This window comes from Rhipicephalus microplus, chromosome 3, assembly GCF_043290135.1.
Source record: "Rhipicephalus microplus isolate Deutch F79 chromosome 3, USDA_Rmic, whole genome shotgun sequence".
NCBI lineage: Eukaryota > Metazoa > Arthropoda > Arachnida > Ixodida > Ixodidae > Rhipicephalus > Rhipicephalus microplus.
Genome location: NC_134702.1, coordinates 286244060 through 286263175, shown reverse-complemented (window position 1 = coordinate 286263175; position 19116 = coordinate 286244060). Strand labels below are relative to the sequence as shown.

The 19116-nt window shown below is 49.5% G+C and overlaps 1 protein-coding gene across 6 annotated transcripts in view; it reads right to left on the bottom strand.

Moving 5' to 3' along the window:
- Positions 1-1415: 1415 nt before the first annotated feature.
- LOC119167574 (innexin inx2-like) overlaps positions 1416-19116 on the bottom strand; it is a 277656-nt gene continuing 259955 nt past the window's right edge. For 4 of the 6 annotated variants that reach the window (XR_012893961.1, XR_012893963.1, XR_012893964.1 and 1 more), the window contains one exon: positions 1416-2061. The gene's annotated coding sequence lies outside the window, so the exon portion shown is untranslated. Of the gene's footprint in view, positions 2062-17190; positions 18230-19116 lie in introns of those variants that run through there. The other 2 variants (XR_012893966.1, XR_012893962.1) reach the window with 2 other exon arrangements.

The window sequence follows — 19116 nt, the reverse complement described above, 5'->3', positions numbered from 1 at the left end:
ATATATTGGTTCTAAGCTGGCTTGGACACTCGCAATAAACGATGCAAACGTTACTTGATTGACGTTGTTTTTTGCCAGTCGAGGCCAGCTAGGTCACCTGGCGATAATTACAGACGCAAAGCACGATTTAAAGAACGAAAAAAAAATGCCAGAGGAATCGAGCAGCGCGAACCAGACGTGAGCCCCCCACCTGCAGCCAAAGAAAAATGCGTTCGTTTATTGATGATGATAGTACTACCCGCGCCATCTAGCCTCGCGGTAATGTAGTTCAGTACGCCGCCGCTACGTATTTGCATGTTATTTTAATACAACAGCCCAAAAATACAGTTTATGTTCTCTAAACTGGTAGGCGTTCTGTGACAACACCACGAAGCGACGCGTACACACGTAATTGACTGCTGACATTCACGTGTGCGGGTCTGCAATGTCATCTCAATATAAAGCACACAACGATACGACAAACAGTGCGCATCCTTCTCAAGCATGGCGCCACAACCCCACATCAGGCTCATCTGTGCACCGCAATTATGTCTTTCTAACATGCAAGGTGGGCTGGAATAAATGGGCTAACCGGATGCGCTGCAAACTCTGAACAACTGAGAAGCTCTCAGATGCTCCCCCGATCGTCAGAGATGCACAAAACACCACCACGACCGAAATGCCGGACCTCGGTGATCTTATGAAAGTGTGATGTGGCGCGAAGCTCCATTTGAATCACTTTCGGAATCTTCATTGGCAATGCTCCATTGGTATTGCTCTGGTACCAACCTCCATTGGTCGGTACGAGAGCCACGTGGACGTTGATAACGCCACTGCATAGAAATGAATCAATCGGCCAATTCTTGTCCGGTATGAAGCTAGCCAAGGGAAGGCCCTTGGTCAGGTGAAGAAACCGACATCGAGATAGCCTGAGTCACTTGATCATTGAAAATCAAATAGCACAAACCATAAACTGCCAAAAAACCACAAAAACACAAACAACCAAACGTTAAACTCTAGAGCAAACCTGCCGCCCGTCGACGAGGCCTCACGGAGATTGTTCTTCGCCTCCGAAGTTCTTGGCAATTGTTCTTTCTTGGCGGACGACGATGAGGAATTATAGCGGAAGTGGGTATGTGCCACAGTTAATATGGTAAGAAGACACGTTTCATTTTAGAGTCGTACCAATTCCGAAAAAGAGGGATCAACCACGTTTTTCAGTACCAGTCTGCGCAATCTAAGGTTGTGAAACGCAACGTTGCCATGATGTGTCCTAAATCATCATTCACACAATAGCACCATCACACCGCTAACGAGAACTTAACGCGCAGTTGAAAAGGTCGCAGTATGCGCCTTACCCAAGTGTGGCAGTCTCTGAAGCTTTGCTTCAAAAATAAAGCAAGCGCCAGAGGTGTAGAAAGGACAGACAGGAGAAGACGCCTTTAGTTGTGTTTTATTGCCGCAGAGTGGCTCACAATTTATGAATATGGCCGCAAGGTAATAAATCTCAGTTGTATTTTCTGTCCTCCGGAAACTGTCTAGGCTGTGGGGCGTGTCTGTAAGAAAACAAACACTTTAAGTTGGTTGACTGGGGCATAAGGGTGGCCTACAATATTACGCTCTTTTATGGCAAAGTGTATAAGTCGCGCCGATGTGTCAATGAGCACCCTAAATAACATGAGCGATCTCTGTCGACTGACAGAAGCTCCCATTTAGCTATGCACTGCAAAGAGTGCAATTGTAAAGCTCTATTTTGGAGTGAGACTCTCTGAATGAAGGGTCGCGACACCACCAACCAATAATTATAAGAAGCGTTTTATTTCAGTTTGCAGTCCATTAGCGTACATAACCTTGTTTGCCAGTGAGTTTCGTTTTTTCGATGTGCTGTCATGAGAGCGTTCGGATGACAAAGTTCTTGCAGTTGTGCGGATGGCATGCTTGACACAAACGCTACTCGTATCTGGTTAGTACAAAGAGTGGAGTGACGCAATGGGTCAATTCAGTTGAGAGATAGCAGTGTTCTTTTCTTGTTTCTTCTAGTGTTGCTTTGGTCCCAAAAGTACTATGGCATCACACGGACATCTGTAGATCATACAACACAGAACAGAATTATTCATTACTGCCAAAAGCTTTTCTATGGCACTTATTGTTGGAAAGATTGTGTATAACTAAGCCATATGACTAATATATCTATAAAATATGACTATAACTATATTATACTATATTATACCTCTAACTATAATATACGTCAAAAACATAACTAATCCACATGAAAACATCTAATGACACTATATCGTCAGCGTAGTACGGCAAAGAATGGAGTATAAAAACACCCCCGGTGCCGCCAGCCCTATATGCCACTGTGTAGAAAAATAACAGCTTGTATTCCACATCCTCTAATGATCTAACTTGTTGAGGCCCCCGGGCTTACATGGAATTTCACGACGAATTTAAGGCTGCATGTCACTGCTTTGTTCATCGAAAATAGAGAGAGAGAGAGAATTTATTTACAGAAAGGTAGAGAGGTCGGCCTGAGCTATAGTTCGCTCTGGCCTGCTACTCCACACTGGGGAAGGGTGACTGGGGAGTGAAAGAGTGATGAATGACGATGGTAAGGTAGAGAGATGATATGTTCTTATTAGGCTGGGTAACTCTACAGACGTGCATCCAGTCCAGTGGCTTCTAAGAAAGCGATGGCGGCTCGGATAACCACATGTGTGCTGCTGGTGTCAGGCCAAGGACCTAACACAACCTCATCGGTTAATGGTCGACTAATATATCGGCCAATCGAAGATATCAGTTGCTGACGTTAGCTTGCATATGCTGGACAGTCGCAAAATATATGTTCGAGCGTTTCTGGCAACCGACAGCGACCACAATTGGGACCTGTGTCATTACAGCCAATCAAGTGGGTGTAACGTCTCGTGTAAGCCACACCGAGGCGAATGCGGTGGATAATGCATGAGATGCTTCGCTTTAACTTGTGAGGCATACGGAACTTCATTTCCGGGTCCCATTTGTGCAGCCGCTTGTGCTGATGTTCTGGTTTCTGCCAGTGCTCTAAGATGGAGTTGCGCATTACGCGTTGAAGTAGGATGTCAGTGTCTTGACGAGAAAATGCGATGCACACTTCCGGGGCACCATTTAAAGCTCTCTTAGCTTCAGCGTCCGCCGCTTCATTGCCCATTATGCCACAATGAGCAGGTATCCATTGAAATGTCACATAATGTCCATTTTTTGTAGCAATGCCAAGAATCTCTGCTATTTCAATCGATAAAGTATGATATGGACCTTGTCTCATGAAGCCATCGATAGTTTGAAGAGCAGCTTTGGCATCGCACAGTATTGTCCATTTACGAGCGGGTTCTGTCGACATAAACGTATTGCCTCCCGAATAGCAACAAGTTCCGCGGCTGTTGATGTGGTCTTGTGATCTATCTTGAAACGTCGAGCTATCTTCATCTGCGGGATGACAAAAGCAGCGGCGGAGGTACGCGACGTGGTATATCCATCAGTATTTACGTGTGCCACACCGTCGTACATAGTATAAATGTGCTGCAGTGTAAGTTGCTTTAGGCCGATCGATGATACAAGGGACTTCTTCATAATCCCGGGAATCTGAAATTTGACAAGTGGTCTAGGCAAGAGCCACGGAGGCGTCTCAGGAACACGTGGGGGAGAAAATATTGGCGGTATGGTGTTCTCGAGCCGCGATATAGCTCTTGAATAACTGCAGTCTCGGTGGCTGGCAGGGAGCGCTGATAGGGGATGTTGCCTGTGTCGAGTCAACAGGTGAAGGTGGACTCGGAGAGGCTCGCAGAGCACATATACTTTCATTGGACAAGCCCGAGCTTCGGCGAGAGTTCCCTTGGTTGATGTGCATTGAGGTAAGCCCAAACATGTGCGCAACCCTTGATCTTGGACTCTTTCTAGCGTGCTCGCACAACTGGGTTTCATGTTTGAACGCCGCACGGGCATGCTGTATCGTAAGTACCCTACGAATAAAGATTGGTACAGTTGCAGCAGAGCTGCCTCCGAAGGGCCCCATCTTGCTCCGGCCATGACCCGAAGAACGTGGACAAAACTCTTGAGCTTCGACTTCAAGGCTGTGACGTGTGTTGACCACGATATATTCCGGTCGAAGAAAACACCCAGGAATCTTTGTTGCACAACAGCACGAATTTCTGTTCCATTCACAGTTAGTGGGTATCTTGTCATTTGTTTTCGTGGAAATGCAAGCACTGCGCATTTTTCAGTTGACAGTGTGAGACCTTGCTGTAATGGTCACTGCACGTTGTAGTCGAGCACGCAGTTGGGGGCGCGTAGCTCCAGAAGATGTCGTCCGCATATGTGCTCACCTTCACCGTGTCAGGAAGTTCAGTAGCAAGTCCAATCAAGGTGATGTTAAAAAGGTGTCGGACTGAGAACACTCCCTTGGGGAACACCACAGTGAATGTTATAATGGTCTGTATCTACATCGCTTGTTGACATATACACGGTACGGTCGCTAAGGTAGCTCATGATCCATGCATACAGTCGGCCGCCGAATTCTAGATCCTCAAGCGCACCAAGGATGGCATAATGTAAGACATTGTCGTAGGCGCCTTTAGTGTCAGGAAAAACAGCTGCCACTAATCTGCCTCGACATCTTTCCTGTTCAACATCGGAGACCAAGTTGAGGACCCTGTCAATGGCTGATTGGCCTCTCCTAAAGTCGTTCATGAACGCAGGAAAGCGGTTATTGCTCTCTAAGAGTCACTATAATCTCGACAATACCATACTTTCCATGACTTTGCCAACGCAGCTGCTCAAGGCGATCAGCCGGTAAGATGAAAGCTCATTAGGGCACTTCCCCGGTTTAAGCAGTGCGATTATGCGGCTGCACTTCCAATTATCTGGAAAATTTCCTGACTCCCAGGAGGTGTAGTAGTAAGATAACAGGATCTGCCGTGCTTCTGTATCAAAATGGCGAAGTGCAGCGTACGTAATTCCGTCCGGCCCGGGTGCCGATGAGCGCCGGGAAAGTGAAATTGCAGCGTCCAGTTCCTGCGTTGTAAAAGGCACTTCGAGGCGTTGGTCGAAGCACGGGGGCACAGTGGTGGTAAGAGTTTGGGTCACAGTGTCAGCGGTGGAAACGACAAGGCTACAGTAGTCCTTGGCTACCTCTGATTCACTCCGACCCTGATGTAGAGCCACCGCACGCAATAGCCAAATTTGTTGTGGAGAAGATTGTAAACTTCGTACTATCCGCCAGATTTAAGAGAGAGGCTGTTTTGGGTCCAAAGAACCGCAGAACGACCTCCATCGTTGCCTGTCCAGCTTGTCGAGATGCCGAAGAACGTGTCGTTCAGCTTGACGACCGGCTGAGAGGTCTGACGGTGATCTTGTTCTTCTGTATCGCCGTTCTGCGTGGCGACGGACAGCACGAAGGGCCTCGTTTAGTAAGTCGATAGCTGATCGTTACAGCGGAATGGTAACTTGTCTTGTTGTGTCACGCAGGGACGAAGAAAGGATGCCTTCTACTTCAAATGGTGTAGTAGCGCGCTGACAGCTGGTTTTCACAGATGACTTGAAGAGACGCCAGTCTGTTTGATGAACGCAGAGTGTGGCTGGACGGCGGTACTACCTAAACTGAACATATGTTGGCAAGGGATCACTACCGTGAGTCTCTATATCCGTGGACCAAGCTGCAGAAGACAGGAGACTCCTAGATACAATTGCAATGTTGAGGCAGCTGCTGTAAGAAGTACCCCGAATAAAAGTGGGCGATCCGTCGTTCAGCACCCTTAGTACAAAATTACACACGAAGTCGCACAAATCTCTGCCACGGCTCTTCATTACAGTGCTACCCCAGGGGGGATAATGAGCGTTGAAATCTCCAATGACAATGTGGGGGCTCTGAGCAGCCTGAAGCACAGACCTAAGGTGAGAGCAGTCCATCTTCGCACTTGGATGAATGTATCCTCTGATAACTGACAACGTGCGCCTCTTATACTTTATAGTCAAGCAAACGTAATCATTCATTGTATGCGACAGAATGTCATGTCGTACGTACGTCATATCGCGGCGTACACAAACTAGCACCTTGCTTGCACGGTGATTACTGCGAGACCAAAGCTGGACGTACCCAGCAGACAAACGAAATGTAGAATCCATGTTTGGTTCGCAAATGACAATAACTGGGAACTGGTATTTCAATACCCGCTGTCTGAAATCAGAGAGACGGCCACGTAAACCACGAGCATTCCACTGCATAACAAGCGTCTGCCCCATGCGATCTTCGAACATCGAGGCCATGTTCGCTTACTGAAGAACAACAAGAAGTGGCTCCAGCACCTCAAGTAACTGGACAGCAGCTTTAGCCGCCGGAGTGTTTAGACCACTAAGGATCTTGCGCATTGAACCCATCGAATTTCTAAGCATACTCTTGATGTCATTATTATCCATCTTGTCGCCCGGCTCGCTGCATTCAGCAGCATTATGCGTGGAAGGTTTACACGTGGGTCTTGATGGTAAAGAAGGCCACTCCGAAGTATTACGGGCCGGTGGCTAGTTGGCTCGTCCATTCGTCGGCTGTGAAGGTACGGGAGCACTGACATCTTCATTTCTGGTCGGTAAAAGCAAAGGACGAGAAGGTGAAGCCTGGACATTTGATGTCAGTTCTTCAACTCGGTTAGCACTGCTCCTTCGTTTGCTTCGGTGTCATGAACGACGTGTACTGCGCCGGACAGCCCTTGCAGCTTCTCTGTGCGTGGAGTGGTCCCTAACCATCTTCTTCATGATAGTTATTTGGTTCCTCATTTTAGGACAGCCCTTTGAGGTTGCGTCGTGGGCGCCCGTGCAGTTAAGACAATTTGTGGCAGCGTTGCAGTTGTCATCGTCATGAGGTCCACCACATCGTTTGCAAGTTACCACACCCTTACAAACTGCACTGACATGCCCGAATTTCAAACATTTATGGCACTGTAGAGGCCTCGGTACATAAGGGCGTACCGGATGACGCACATATCCAACCTTGACGTGAGTAGGCAACGACTCGGGCTCGAACACTACTTTCACACAACTCGACCGTCCTAAGCGGTGAAACCCAATTACAGGAGCCGTCGAAGAAAGCAATTTCTCGAGGCTTGAGTCTGTAATCTCTTTGTTCACATAATAAATCACGCCTATCGTAGTTGCCTTGTCGTACGCGGAAAACGAGTGCACTGGAATGTTTCCCAACTGAACGATGGCCTTCAGCGTGTCCAGTATAGCCTTTGAAGTAACCTCCACCGACAAGATGTTCTTGCGGGTATTTATACTGTTATGGCGTTTATTAGCGGGCAGACAGCGAGTATACACAATGGCGACAGTAACGGCCAAGCACGGACTCCCAGCGCGAGCGGCGTCCTTTTTTGGGTAGACCCACTAGAGAACACTTGAGAGTTTGACCCACTTCAGTGTTCGGCGGCTTCTCTACAATCACCCCGGGGTCGAAGAGGGAGCCGCCTGGCGACCTAGCAGCTTGTCACTACGAGTGGGTCATAGTAAGCCTTCAGGCGCTCCACGTTGACTATGTCGCGCCCGCGGCGGCGCATGTCCGAAGATTGTTCAATTGGCTCGATAAGATAGTTGACCGGAGATGTGCGCTCGATCACACGATAGGGACCTTCATATTTCGGGAGTAGTTTGGAAGAAAGGCCAGCTACAGAGGTCGGGATTGAGAGCCATACAAGGGAACCAGGAAGGAACGTGGGTTCAGAAGCAGCGGAACCATCACGAATACTCTTCTGCTGCTCTTGCTCATGCGTCGTAAATGTCTTGGCCAGCTCGCGACACTCTTCAGCAAGCCTGGCTGTCTCGGAAATAGGTGCACACTCAGATGGATCCGGCGTGTACGGGAGTATAGTGTCGATGGTGTGTGACGGGTGCCTTCCGTACAGCAAGAAGAAAGGTGAAAAACCGGTCGTGCTCTGAGGGGCGGTGTTGTAGGCATAGGTGACAAAGGGCAGTATAGTATCCCAATTCGTATGGTTGGCGGCGACGTACATCGAAAGCATGTCGCCGAGGGTGCGGTTAAAGCGTTCGGTCAGGCCATTCGTCTGCGGGTGGTAAGCAGTTGTTTTGCGGTGGACAGAATGGCACTCCATGAGAATGGCTTCGACGACTTCTGACAAGACACGGCCTCGATCGCTGAGAAGCTCCTGAGGTGGACCATGGCGCAGTATAAATCGGTGCAGCAGGAAGGACGCAACATCGCGCGCTGTAGCCGCAGGGATAGCGGCGGTTTCGGCGTATCGCGTTAAATGATCTACGGCGACGATGGCCCAGCGGTTACCAGCCGACGTCAGAGGAAGCGGGCCATACAAATCGATACCTATGCGCCCAAACGGACGCTCAGGGCAAGGTAATGGTTGAAGACTGGCTGGCGACATGTGTGCTGACGGTTTGCGGCGTTGGCAAGCGAGGCAGGAGCGAACGAACTGCTGCACGTAGCGGTACATCCCGCGCCAGAAGTAGCGTTGTCGAATGCGACGGTAGGTTTTGAATACCCCAGAGTGCGCGCATTGCGGATCAGAGTGGAAGGATTCACAGATCTCTGACCGCAGACTGCGGGGTATCACGAGTAACCACTGCCGGCCATCGGCGTCGTAATTGCGTCGGTGTAGAAGGCCGTCACGGATGGCGAAATGGCGAGCTTGACGACGCAAGGCACGCGTGGATGGCGTTGTGGATGGATCAGCGAGCAAGTCGATGAGCGGGCCGATCGAATTATCCTTTCGCTGTTCGGTAGCGATGATGTCAACATCAATGGCAGAAACTGCAGTCGAGGATACTGAGCAGAGCACATCACCTTCAGGCAGAGGGGAGCGCGAGAGGGCGTCGGCGTCAGCATGCTGGCGTCCGTTGCGGTAAAGCACGCGGATGTCGTAGTCTTGTAAGCGAAGAGCCCAACGGGCGAGACGGCCTGAGGGATCCTTCAATGATGAAAGCCAGCATAGTGCATGATGGTCGGTGACGACATCGAATGGGCGACCATACAAATAAGGTCGAAACTTTGTAAGGGCCCAGACGATCGCCAGGCACTCTTTCTCCGTGACGGTGTAGTTTGTCTCGGCTCTCGTGAGCGTACGGCTTGCATATGCTACGACATATTCAGGGAATCCGGGTTTGCGCTGCGCCAGGACAGCGCCGAGGCCTACACCACTGGCGTCTGTATGCATCTCCGTCGGGGCCGCAGGGTCGTAGTGGCGTAGAATGGGAGGAGACGTCAGCAAATGGCGGAGCTTCGCGAACGCATCGTCGCACTCAGACGACCACGAATTGAGGGGCCCGTTACTTCCAAGGAGCTTCGTCAGCGGTGATATAATCGTAGCAAAGTTTCGTATGAAGCGTCGGAAGTATGAGCACAGGCCAACGAAACTACGCAGTTCTTTGACGGACGCAGGTTTGGGGAATTCAGCCACGGCCCGAAGCTTGGCTGGGTCAGGAAGAATGCCATCCTTAGACACGACGTACCCTAGGATGGTTAGTTGCCGTGCTGCAAAGCGGCACTTCTGCAGATTTAGTTGCAAGCCGGCATTGCTCACACGTGCGAAAACTTCTTTCAGACGTTGGAGATGCGTGGAGAAATCTGGGGCGAACACAACAACGTCATCGAGGTAACACAAGCACGTGTGCCATTTCAAGTTGCGCAGCACGGTGTCCATCATGCGCTCAAAGGTCGCAGGAGCATTACATAGACCAAACGGCATGACGTTGAATTCGTACAAGCCGTCGGGTGTGATGAACGCAGTCTTCGGTCGAGCGTCATCAGCCATGGGTACTTGCCAGTACCCCGAGCGCAGATCGAGAGAAGAAAAAAATTCGGCTCCATGAAGGCTGTCGATTGCGTCATCGATGCGCGGCAGTGGGTAAACATCCTTGCGCGTGATCTTATTGAGCCGTCTGTAGTCCCCACAGAACCGCACAGAACCATCTTTCTTCGCGACAAGAACAACAGGAGATGCCCAGGGACTGTCTGAGGGCCGAATAACGTCACGTCTGAGCATATCATCAACCTGCTCGTTAATTTCCCGACGTTCAGCAGGCGACACGCGGTAGGGACGTTGCCGTAATGGTGGATGGCCACCAGTGTCGATACGATGTGTAACAGCGGACGTGCGACCGAGAGAACTTCGCCCGACATCGAAAGAAGAATGATATTCTCGCAGCAGGTCCAGAAGCTGGGAACGCTGTACCGACGTAAGATTGTCATCAATGTAGGGGCCAAATACATCAGGAGATGATGAATCATAAGTGGAAACAGCGCTGACGGTACACGAACTGGGACAACGCGAGTCATCAGGTACGTCCAGGACTTGTGCGTTATCCACTGGTTCCACTCTGCCGAGACATTCCCCTCGAACCAAGGTAACAGTGTACGGGGATGGGTTGGTCACAAAAATAGCGGCGTTGCTCTGGGTGATTTGCACGGTCGCGAAAGGTACTAGCAACCCTTTCCTTCGGCAAGCACGGTCGGATGGCGAAACGAGCGCAATTGTGTCGGAGAGTCCAGCGCAGTAGACAGGTACACCCATCGCCGAGCTTGGAGGCACTAATGTGTCGTCTTTCACGAGAATCTTACTCAAGTTTGAGGGACTGTCTTCCGGCGTCAAATGCGAGAAGGGTGAGAGTTCAATTTCGGCATTGGCACAATGAATGACGGCGTCATTGCGGGAAAGAAAATCCCACCCCAGAATGACGTCATGAGAGCATGCAGGAATGATGATGAATTGGCCGACGTACAGAACGTCCTGAACGACAACGCGAGCTGTGCACTCTGCTGAAGGATGGATACGATGTGAACCGGCAGTACGAAGGGACAACCCAGAAATCGGCATCGTCACTTTTCGAAGCAAGCGGCAAAATTTTTCGTCCATAACGGATACTGCAGCTCCAGTGTCAATAAGAGCAGACGCATGAACACCATCCACAAGCACGTCGATGACATTAGATGGGTGGCTCTGAGGGCTTTCACATCGCAATAGCATCGCAGTCCTTGCCTCGGGGACTGCGACGACTAGTTTTCCCGCTCATGAGTAGCCGAACTTGGCCTCATGGGGGACAGGGAACGACGTCGTGGAGACGGCGACCTTCGAGGAGATGGACCTGGGCGAGACGGCGGTGGCATAGACGGTGGTTCATCGTGATAGGGACGGCTGAGGTGGCCAGCAATAGGCGAAGAAATTGGAGCCGGCTGTACACGATGGCAATAACGGGCTACGTGACCGGCGTAACCGCAGGCAAAGCAGATGGGCCGGTTGTCGGGTGTGCGCCATCGGTTCGCTGGGGTAGGTCTTGTCCATGACGTAAGAGCCGATGGACGGAACTGTGGCTGGAAAGGCTGAAGAGGGGGCTGGAGCTGAGTCTGAGAGGTCACGTCAACATACGTAGCCGGCATAGCCGCTGTAAAGGATGGAGGTCGTGCGGCAGCTTCGGCGTAAGTCAGTGGGGCGGGCGGTTGAACGACTGGAGGCGGCCTGGCGACGACTTGGGCGTAACTTGGGGGCGCAGGGGCCGGAAGCTGTTGTGGTTGGTACGCCGGCATGACCTCCGCTATTTCCTGCTCAATTGCTCGGCGGATGGGTGGACGAATGGTAGTGGCCGATTGTTGAGCAGCCGGTGGGTGGGCAAAGGGCAGGAGAGAAAACTGCCGCGCGATTTCCTCACGTATGAAGGACTTGAGGTCTGCCAGCAGTGCCACCTGATCACAGCTCGCCTCGAAGCCTGCAAGCCCTGCATCTCGAGGTGTAGAGCGACGGGTCATCGAACGCTGCCGGCGGAGCTCCTCGTAGCTCTGGCACAGCGTGATGACCTCAGCTACTGTGCCTGGGTTTTTGGCAAGCAGCATCGTGAAGGCATCATCGTCAATGCCCTTCATGACGTTCCGGATCTTGTCTGATTCGGACATGCTGTCGTTGGATTTTTTGCAAAGGTCCAGCACATCTTCTATGTAACTGGTGAATGATTCACCGGCCTGCTGAGCGCGTTCGCGTAAGCGCTGCTCGGCTTGCAGCTTACGAACGGCAGGGCGGCCAAACACGTTGGTAATAGCGGTCTTGAAATCGGACCAGGTTGCGAAATCGGACGCGTGGTTGTTGTACCACAAGCTTGCAACGCCCGCAAGGTAGAACACCAAGTTTGTCAACTTGCCGTCCTCGTCCCATTTGTTGGGGACGCTCACGCGCTCGTAAATGGCGAGCCAGTCCTCCACGTCAGTGCCATCGGCGCCCGTGAAGATGGGTGGATCTCGGATCCTGGGGACACCGGGACAAGGGGGTGGCATGGGAGGAGGCGTTTGCTGAGAGGCGTCGTGGGACATTGTAGATTGCAGGGTACGTGAACGCAGTTCCCAGGGCATCAAAGGGGATCGAAGCACTCTCCACCAATTTGTTATGGCGTTTATTAGCGGGCAGACAGCGAGTATACACAATGGCGACAGTAACGGCCAAGCACGGACTCCCAGCGCGAGCGGCGTCCTTTTTTGGGTAGACCCACTAGAGAACACTTGAGAGTTTGACCCACTTCAGTGTTCGGCGGCTTCTCTACAATACATATTTCCTCAACCTGGCCAGGTGCGATACGTTCGAAATACTCAGACAAGCTTTGCCTATTTAGAGTGTTCAGGACGTCTGTCGTCGTTGTCGGCATGTACGAGATCGTGAAGGACCACATGCTATTCGCCTTTTTCGGTGCCTGTAGACCGGTCGGCGACGTCCTTCTGATCTTTCTCTTCAGACGGTGGCTTGGAACAGAGGTGAAATCACTGTCCGAGGCCCTGTCTTCGGTGGAAGAGCCATCAGAAGCGTAACTGTGCCCCACGTTGGGGCCGAAGCGGTTACTCACATCGGACGCACCCTGATGAGGCGGTCCAGGGCCCGGAAGCTGGGCGGGGTTTTGATCCCCCATTTTACGGGACCACGTCCCCCAGTGTTCTTATCTCATATTGAAGAAGTCGCATAGAAAATCGAGAAAACTTCGAGAGCTGAACGCTGGAGCTGTTGATTGATATGTGGGGTTTAACGTCCCAAAACCACCATTTGATTATGAGAGACACCGTAGTGGAGGGCTCCGGAAATGTCGACCACCTGGGGTTCTTTAACTTGACCCAAATCTGAGCACACGGGCCTACAACATTTCCGCCTCCATCGGAAATGCAGCAGCCGCAGCCGGGATACGAACCCGCGACCTGCGGGTCAGCAGCCGAGTACCTTAGCCACTAGACCACCGTGGCGGGGCGCTGGAGCTGTTCTCTGTGATAACTTCTTCTTCCTCCTCCCATCAAAAATAGGGTGCTCGAGCGGCCTGATTCAAACGTGTTAATGACCTGTAACACAGAGAGAAAGCAACTTCCTGACAACACCTAGAAGGACCAAATGCATGTAATCTAACGGCACATCACGTGGAGACTTAAGATGTACATCTACAAGAATGGATGCTGTTTCGTGATGCAACAAATCATGCTGCTGTCTGATATTGAGATCTGTACGAAGAGGGCAGTTTGGATCGATGAATATGACTTTGCCTTCAATGTTTGCACTATAGAGCGCGCGTTTCGGACAGCCGCTGTACCCACTGTGACATTTTGTCATGATTATGAATGAGGATGCTGGTGCGTTGCAAAGAGTAGCCTTAAATTGGGCCTCAATTAGTTTACCACTGAGGGCGACACCATAAGGCGTCAAAAGCTGCAGCTCTTCAATGAATGACCGCACAAAAGCGTTCGAAGAATGTTGCTTTTAGGGCCCTGCGAAGGCTCCTAACAACCAATGGCACACTGCAGCCATCCCCACAAAAGCTTGACTGGTAGGGGCCACAGTTTATCTGTGAAATTTTAGAAAGTGGCAACTAACTTGCATTTATCATAGAAACTGTCGTGTGAGAGCACCTAAACATGACACGCAAAGAGAAACTGACGAGAACAAGCGCACTCCTGTCCTTGTGTGTCGTGTTTGGTTGCGCTATCACTATCGTTTCCATGTCAAAGCACCAACTTGCCCAATAGTCAACTCTTCTGAAATAAACATTTACTGTGAAAACAACAACACCCACATCATGAATGTTTCTTACAAAACATGGTGAGACCGAAGTGACACTATTCACCAGGACTCGGAGCCGTTGTGGTGTATACATGTTGCCCATTGTAGAGTTTTCAGAAACGTGCGTTTGTAATCAGGGATAAGTACATGAAGGCAGCCTTGACGTTCGAGCAGCCTTACGAACTCTGTTAGCGCATTTCTCCTTCTGAGGTGCCCATTTTCTAACGCCCCCTCAGGAAGCCTCATTTTTAAGTTTAACTTCTGAAATTAAGCGCTGATTGTTCAGACAGGGGAGAACTGACCGGCAGATATGTGGAAAACCACTTGCCGACCACACCAATTCATCTACATCTAGAGAACTTGCGCCTGCAGCAATGCTTTTTGTTTCAAATGCAGCTTCCCCGTGTTCAATGGTGCGCAAAGTGTACTGCATTTCGCGAACAGCACCGCAGACAGGAGCAGCATTAGCATTGTTCCTTGAGCACTACGGCGCAACACACGGTGGTTCAATTAGCTGAAGCACTCGTTTCGTCTTCGCGAGCACTCTTCAAACAGGGGCGCTATTCAGGATCAGCGTAGTTTCGCGAAACTCAAGATATTCCCGAGCTCTGGCGACACCCCCTTACGAACCAGCCAACAGTACAAAAAATTCGAATCCACTTCTCAGCGCGCTGCGTTTCATTGGCTACGATGGAACCAGTCATCGTGTCAAGGATGGTAGACTAAGTTCGGTAGTGTTTTCAAACCAAATGCATCTTCTGTCATTTTTCTGTCGTTCCACTGAGGGCAAAGGTGCACCCATGAAATAAAAGCGTCGGATACACTTTGTGATGGTATTTTTAGAGGTACGGGGTATTCAAATTAATTTTGATGAAGCTTTTAATGCCTGCACTAAGTCTGTTTTAGAATAATCAGCACAATGGCCTCTGAGATCAGTATCGGCCGAGCATCTTAAAACATCGCAACCACAGCTAAACCTGAGGCCAAGTGTTGATCATCATGGTCAGCCTGCATATTCTACCGCACTGCTCGGTCGGTTCATTGACAGCTAGCATCCGAGCTCGTGTGGCCAGCTAATTAGCTATATAAGAGGTGAAGCTTCTAAAGCCGTGGGTCTCTCCCTCTTTGCTCGTTTGACGTGGCAGCCTAGTGAATGACTCACACAGCAGGTGTGGACTGATGGGCAGACAGACAGACAGACAGACAGACAGACAGACAGACAGACAGACAGACAGACAGACAGACAGACAGACAGACAGACAGACAGGCAGACAGACAGACAGACAGACAGACAGACAGACAGACAGACAGACAGACAGACAGACAGACAGACAGACAGACAGACAGACGATTCACAGTTTATGCCTATAAACCCTGCGAAGCTTTGTCCCACTCATTATTATTCGTTCCATGTATATGCTGTGTATTTTTACTGGATGGTATACCTAAATAGTTATGCCAGTACATGCTATGATGAAGCTAATTATGCAAGGTTATGGTAAGGCTGAAGTAGTTGCGCCACATCTTAAGAGTACCATGCTATTGAAGTTATGTAAAGCTAGAACTGGGCTAACTAAAGCACGCTAGTTGATGAGCTAACTAGCATATGCTAATTACCGTGTAATTAATCCTGTGGACGCTAAGTAAAACCATGTTAATTAGCCCTTACTATTATGAGGACAGTTTGTATCCTGCTAATTAGGAATATGTTTAATAGTTCGATACTTATCATAGCCTCCACAATTGCAACCGATATAATTGCCTTTTAGTTAAAGCCTCATCAATGAAGGCAAGACAGCTTAGCGTAATAGTAGTTAAGCGTCAGTCAATTGTACAATGAAAATTAAGACAGAACTGATGTAGTCTTCATTGCGAAGCCGACCATGCACATAGGCAGACAACCAACTTAAAAATTTGCGAGAAGGTGGGCCGATGACATTGCATTGCTGAGTAATTCAAGGGACGAATTGCAACTCATGATTGCGGAGTTAGACAAGGAGAGCAAAAAGGTGGGTCTTAAAATTAGACTGCAGAAAATACAAGTAATGTACAACAACGTCGGAAGGCAACAGCACTTCCAGATAGGCAATAGTGCACTTCAAGCTGTAAAAGATTAACCCCGGTATTCACAAACGTTCCTCGACTCGACTTCCACCCTTCACTTGACAGAGTTGAGCACTGCGCCATCACTTTTTATCAATGCTGCTACACGCGCTTCGCACAAATTGTCCCTTTCATTTGATTATTCGTTTGCTTCCCTCCTTCTCTTCCGCTAGGTACTTTGGGCATGAAGGATTTTTCTCTTGATTCGTTGGACTATTTTCTCTGCACATGTAAGCAGGTATTTATTTTAGTTATTTTGTGTTGTGTTTCGACGGTTTTTTGTGTTTCTTTATTTCTCTCCTATCCTTCAGTGTTACTCTACAACTGTCTAGACAGTGATCAAACGATGATGCTTTTTCTCTACATGGACATCTGTCGTTGTCCATGATCCGGAACCTATGGATGTAACAGGGAAATCTTCCATGTGCTGTCACAGCCCGGGTAACCCAGTAGCCAGGGGTAAAGGATTCTGAGAGGTTTCGTATATTCTTGACCCATTGGTAGGGTGACGAGACCCCCCCCCCCCCCTCCGGTTCCAGTGCTTGTTCCAGTTCTGTAAGCTTCTCTGGTGTGATTGTTTTTATGTATGACTTTGATATTGGTGTCGTGTACTATCTACCTTCTCGGATTGCTTCTTTGGCGGGTAGGTCGGCCAGCTCGTTGCCTAAGGTTCTTACATGTGCTTTAGTGTATGCTAGTTTATTGCGATAATTCTCTATCTGGTTTAGTGCCGCTCTTATATTGTGAATGAATGGGTTTGTGTTGTTCGTGTTCTTAAGCGCTTGAAATGTGGACAGACTAATTATTTGGCACTGTTTGTGTGCATTCATTGTTTTCATCTGTAACGACAGTGGTGGTTCGTCACGTTTGCCCGTGCGTGGTCAACGAAATGAACGATATGAGTTGACGCCGGAGTAGATCTTCAACAACATTTATAGGAACAAGGGACTCGATCGACTATGACAGAGACACGCACAGAAGTACACACTTAAACTGCCTGAAGTCTGAATGGCTACTGCCCAATCTACGTGGCTACACGATAACTCACAGTTGGTTGAACCAGCGTCCCAAGGAGTTCACAGTCCATGCATGGTGATGCCCGTTGTCCGCAGCGAGCTCAGGCACGCAGGCGACACGTGCGGTCGCAGCAGGAGACAAGGCCTCCGTCAGGCCTCACGTTCGTAGACGACTTTCAGCCGTCTTTGGAGGCGGTGGCGATCCGGAACCCGTCGCTGTCGCGCACGCCGACCTAGCAAAAGCCGCACTCGGACGCGAGCTTACAAAGGCGAGCGGATAGACCACCCACAATGCACTGCGCAAGGCACCCTCACGAGGCTCTCGGAAGCTGTGCGCTCATTGGTTCGTGCGTAATTTCGTGAGCGAACGCCCATGGCGATGCTACAGCAGAGAAAGAGAGAGAAATAAAGATGCAAGGAAAGGCAGGGAGGTTAACCAGACGCACATCCGGTTTGCTACCCTGAACTGGGGAAAGGATGAAGGGGAGAAAAGAGGTTGCAGAGAGATAAGAAGGTACAGACAATCACGAACACACTCGGGGGAGCACACACAGTCTACAGGCGTTCACTCAGGTTTGTTGACTTTAGGCAAAGTAGGAGTGCTTTAGTCGCTTTCTGCGTAATTTAAGCAGATGCCCAAGGTCCCAGAATCTTCTGCACACAGAATGGTCTAGAGTCAAGTCGATTCAAAGCCATCAGGAGCTGGCATTGCTATGTGTCGTAGCAAGCACAGCTGCACAAGACGTGTTCAATAATCTCTTCAGCTCCGCAGTAGCATGGTTCCTGCGTCGGGTGCGGGCACAGCTGTTGCAGACGCCACGGCAAAGGCGAGAAGAAGGTTGACGCTCGCACGCGTACTGGCCAACCGTCTACGATGAAGGGGAAGACAGCGCTATCTAGTTGGTGCTACGAAGGTGCTACAGAAACGCTGTGCACATGCCAGTGTCGACACTGTCGCAAGACTCGTCGCTTCGTTTGCAGCTATCACCGAAAGCATCGATGTTGGCGCAGGTATACAGTCAAAAATGGAATATGACGGTGCAAAGAGTTCATGTGTGGACTAAATAACAATAATCGTAACTCGGTAAACTTTTGTTGCAGCTCAAAGAGCAGGTGTCGGAGCACTTGAGTGCCTGCGTCGCGCACGTCACTCTATCAGCCACACAATATAAGCTCAGCTTGCACTCACTCTGGAATATCTTAGGCTACTCGTAGTGAATGCGACCGCTACTGATTACGATAGCGATACGAAATTGCAAGCACGATTATCTGTAGCAGCTCCTCGATAGACCTGCAGACGAATATCTTCGTAGTGTCACTCTTAAACACGCCAAGCAATGCCGTCCACATAAGGAGCGAAAGGCAGCGCTATTATTAGAAGAGAAGGACGAGGGTTACATTGTATTCCCAAATACATTTTGAAATCTACTGAATGCTGGTGCATATGAAGAATGCTGGTGCATATGAAGAACACCGGCTGGAGGCGGGCTCCAGCCGGTGTTTTTTTTTCTTGCTCACTTTACCGCGATGCACGCATGTACAGCGGTGAAGCATTGACAGCATGAGCACTGTCATACTACAAGACTCGTGCAAGCAAGTGGTTTTCGAGTAGTGAATTTCAAAAGCGAATTTAATATGAATCCAATAGCGGTATAACTAAAGAGTGCTCTTAGATGAACCTAATACTTTTCTGATAGTTTTCAAAGAGCAGGGAAACCTTTTAAAAATAATCTAAGAACTCCACGAGAGTTTATTTGCAATAACTATTCTTGAAGTGTCACCCAATAATATCACAATTATAAAAACTGTGATAAGCTTGTATACAACAGCAACCAGAGACTTCAAAATACTTTTCAACTGTATGTCGATATACTGCAGCAACTACATTATTCAAGTTGAAACTCTGTTGCCAGCTTTTAAGTAAAATTGCGGCCTAAACCTAATTAATTTTCAACCGA